The following is a 4,684-nucleotide window of genomic DNA, read 5'->3' on the forward strand; positions in this document are numbered from 1 at the left end:
ATGATGTTTGGAAATTGTATTTTGATGGTTCGAAGACACAGGAGGGCTCTAGATCTAGTTTTGTTTTAGTGGACCCATGATAGATAAAACATATGATCTCCAACCGCTTGGAATTTGAGTGCACGGACAACACCGAGGAATACGAGGCACTCATCTTGGGCTTACAAAGAACCATTAACCTCAATGTTGGAATTATCAAAGTAGTAGGTGACTAAGAAATTGTCGTACGACAGGTACGTGATACTATACATAGTGTGTCACCTCATCTAAAGGGTTAGCAAAAGGAGGTATGGCATTTTATTTCTCATTTCCAAGCTTTCAATATTGTTTCTATTCCTAATATGCGTAATGCAGATACATATGCGTTAGAAAATGTTACTGCTAGGTTATCACCGCTTAGGGATGGCTTTTCTGTACAAATTATTTATAAACCATTTGTCCCCGACAATATTACTAATTTATTCATTTTCAATGATGACCAATGGATACTTCACTTTATGGTGAACATTGATGTATTCAAGGATGCAACTATAGACAAAGACAAGCACGAGATAGCGTTGCAGGATGCAACTGGCACAAATAAAGATAATTCCATGCTAAAAGGCATGGTATCATTAGAAAAGTTGTATGACTTGCAAACTGCTTCAGAGGGCTAATTAACTCAAAAAACCATAGGTCAATGTTGTCGCACGAGTAAATAAATATTGTAACAGAAAAAGATCCGAAGTTTGTTAATCTTGGTACTTGCTGCACACCACAAGAGCGGAAATCTTTCATCCCCTTATTCAAGTAGTACTATGATGTTTTCGTGTGGATGCATGACAAGCTAAAAAATTATGACACATGAATAATACAACACATAATTCTAAGTAAAAAAAGGGCCAAGCCTTCCAACAGAAGTTGTGTAAGGTACATCCAACGATTGAGCCTCTGATTCAAAAGGATCGATAGAAATTGCTGGATGTTCGAATCATATAGAAAGCGTGACATTCGACGTGGGTATCAAATTTGGTCTCGGTAAGGAAGAAGTCCAGGGAAATCCACTTATATTTCTGTAACTCAAACTGCACCTTGGACAAAGATAACTACCTTGTGTTGTCTATGGAACAGATACTACAGATAGTATCAGGATCAGAAATGTTTTCTTTGCTAGATTTATATTCGTGTTACAACCAGGTTTTAGTCTCAGAGCCTAACAGACTTAAAACAACTTTTTGTACAATGTGGGGCATCTTTGCATTCAGAAGAATTCCAATTGGGTTGGTCAATGCTAGTGCGATATTTCAACGTGCCATGGACATTGCATTTTGTGGATTAATTAGGTGGAGCGTAGTGGTCTATGTTGACGATGTCATGGTGTTTTCCAAGAAGAGATCTGACCACTTATGCCATTTGAAGAAAATTTTCGAGTGATGTCAGAAATATAGGATATCCCTTAATCCTAGGAAGCAAATTTTTGCAGTATCCGAAGGTAATATTTTGGGCCATATTATTGCGAAAAGTGGGTTTAAAGTAGACTTGGAAAGGGTTAACGCCATTACGTAGATTCCCTTCCTAGTGAATAAAAAAGCTATGCAGTCCTTCCTGCAAAAGATCAATTTTCTCTGCAAATTCATCTCTGATTATGCTCAGATCGTGAAACCCATATAGGAGATGGTGAAGAAGGATGCAATATACAAATGGGATAAAAGGGAAAAGGATGTGTTCTCCTGTATCAACCAATCTATCGTAGATACACCTTCTTTGTACTGCTTAGATTTCAAGAAATATTTTCTGCTCTACACTTTCTCTTTTGATACTTCTCTTGCTGATGTGCTTACACAGAAGGATGATCAGAATAATGAGTGGCCAATAGCTTTCATGAGTTCTAGCTTGAAAGTACCCAAAATCAACTACCCCACCATTGAAAAATAAGCTTATGAAGTTTACAAAGCGGTGAGGCATTTCTGCCCGTATCTCTTGAAAAATCATTGTATTATATTTGTATCGCACCCAACAGTCAGATTACTATTTTTACAACAAGAGCTGGGAGAAAGAAGAGCGAACTGGATGCCTGGTTTATAGGAGTATGACTTAGAGTTTAAGCCAGTTCACATGATCAAGGGCCATGGTCTTTGTCAGCTAGCAACAAAAGCAGTAGATGCAAAGGAAGATGATCCATATGGATGGGAGTAGGAAATCGAAGTGTACAATGTTGAGCGAGCTTCCCCCACTACCATTGTGAACTGTTGGTACACAAATGTTTGCAAGTATCTTAAGCATGACAACTTTCCCTCCCATTTATCTGCATGGAAAAAGAGAGCACTTAGGCTCAAATCATTATCTTACCAATTGGTGCATGAATGTTGGACACCTAATCCTCAATGGGTTAGTGTGGAAGCCGAATAGACAAAAGGAGTCCAAGAGACCTTTGGATGTGGAACCCAATGGTTAAATCATGTACTATAAATGTATATCACTTGTTAATAAAAATCTATTCTCATGTTTTATCTTTCAGATTATGTTGCTTCCATGTGTGTGGCTAACATGGTATCAGAGCAGGCGATTGCTGGTGCTGCTCCATTTTGAGCCTGCCTTGAGTGCTTGTGAGTGATGCGCTCTGTATATTTTGTCATATAAAAACGCTTCTATTCTTTGAGGTATTGATTCACCAAATTGCTGCTCCTCTCTGCCATATAATAATAGGCCTGATAGTTTTGATACATGCGTTTTTCCGGTGGTGCGATTGTCCATACCACCATTGGCTTGAGGTTATTTAATATCACTCTGCCCCCAGACTATCATGCTCTGCGGCTCCAATCCAATATCTGATACCACCACACGTTATACCACCTCTGACACTGCTTCCACAGAGTCGTAGAATGCCGACTTTTCCAAGCCGTCTGTGAGTGGCATTAAAACCGACCATTTTTTGACTCGGACGAATTCGATTCTGGGACTTTACCCGTTTCTAGGGCATTATAAGGGATATTCATGGCATTTGCACCAGTGGCTGGTTCTGTCAGATATTCTGATGAGCTTTGAGTGTTTGATGCAGAAATGGCGCCCGTTTCTGAAGAAATATTATGATCAATGTTGTAACTCCTACCCTGCCATAACGCTCCTCACCCCTAGTGGCTTTTGTTGTTGAAAGCCTGCTCCAGTTTTTGGGATAATTTTTTCTCTTCTCGATGAGCTCTCCATTAGGATTCTTGCCAGGGTAACTTGTGGATGCTATTCCAACTTGAAGATGGTCTGTAAAACGTGAAATCACATATTGAGGGATTCATAGATATTCGAATTAAGAAAAGAGATCGGTTTCTCTGAAGAATGGCTATACATTTTGATGAAAGACGAAGAGGAAAAGCTCATGTGGAATGTTTTAGATCTGTTATCAGGTAAATGGCACAACTTCCCACCTATGTCGGCTTTTATATATGAGGAGGAATTCAATCAAGCCACGGAATGGTATCAACTTCAAGCGTGATTGTTTTGCCAGTGAGGGTTTTGACAAAGATCTGCATTCCTCCTCTGAGACGGAGAACAAGGTGAAGAGTCGATTCCTTCTGGATGTTGTAATCGGCAAGAGTGCGTCCATCCTCGAGCTGTTTTCCAGCAAAGATCAGCCTCTGCTGGTCGGGTGGAATGCCTTCCTTGTCTTGAATTTGAGCCTTCATGTTATCAATCGTATCAGAGCTCTCAACCTCTAGTGTGATGGTCTTGCCCGTCAACATCAAGTGAAATTCATTCCCCATAATCTCAAAGGCCACCACGCAGATGCAAGACAAGGTGAAGAGTGGATTCCTTCTGAATGTTATAATCTGCGAGTGTTCGGCCATCCTCAAGCTGTTTTCCAGCGAAAATGAGCCTCTGCTGATCAGGAGGAATTCCCTCCTTGTCCTGGATCTTCGCCTTTACATTGTCTATGGTGTCTGAGCTCTCGACCTCGAGGGTTATGGTTTTTCCGGTCAATGTCTTCACAAATATCTGCATTTTGAAATCTAAAATTTGCAAACAAAACACCTGCACAGAGGAAGCGCACCATTAGAGCCTCCGCATAATGCCAAACCCTCACATAACATATAACGACACCTTAAAGTTGCTCATAACACATAAAAACAGAATGGTATGGCCATTATATTCTTGTGGGGAGTTGGAAGATATGGCTTCCGTTTGCAACTATGGCAGTTTTGTCATTTTGATTTGAACTAATGCTACTATATGATTCTCCAATTCTTGTAATGGCTAGAAAAAATTCGTGGTGAAAGGGCCTAAGCTTCCATTCTCTGAAATATGTGCACCATTTAAGATCACCATTTTTTGATATATAATTTCCTCCTATGTACTTATTAGACTACTACTTTGAATATGTACTTATTTGTTATGTGTGTTAAAGCAACGAGCTGGTGGGTTCATCTCTATGTGTTCATACCTGCATGAACATGTGGAATAATCATTTCATTGGTGCGTAGCTCCTACAAGTGGGTCATTGTTGAGTTCGTCATTCTTATTGGAATACCGGAGGTATCATTGACTCTTTATATATATTGCATTCTGGCATATGCTCTCTTAGCTCTCCATAAATTCTGTGTGATATATGAGGGAAGATTGTTTTCTTTGAATAAAGAGGCAAGATCAGAGAATATTTGTTCATACCATAGTCAAAGCATTTATATATATGAGCATTCAAGTCCTATCCATGACA

At 39.6% G+C, this 4,684-nt stretch overlaps 1 pseudogene; it reads right to left on the bottom strand.

Moving 5' to 3' along the window:
- Nucleotides 1–3,428: 3,428 nt before the first annotated feature.
- On the bottom strand, nucleotides 3,429–4,023 carry LOC149232471 (polyubiquitin 11-like; annotated as a pseudogene).
- Between the last annotated feature and the right edge of the window lie 661 nt (nucleotides 4,024–4,684).

This window comes from Pinus tabuliformis, chromosome J (genome assembly GCF_031772625.1).
Source record: "Pinus tabuliformis cultivar Carrire ecotype Pingquan chromosome J, CPIR1, whole genome shotgun sequence".
NCBI classification, from domain to species: Eukaryota; Viridiplantae; Streptophyta; class Pinopsida; order Pinales; family Pinaceae; genus Pinus; species Pinus tabuliformis.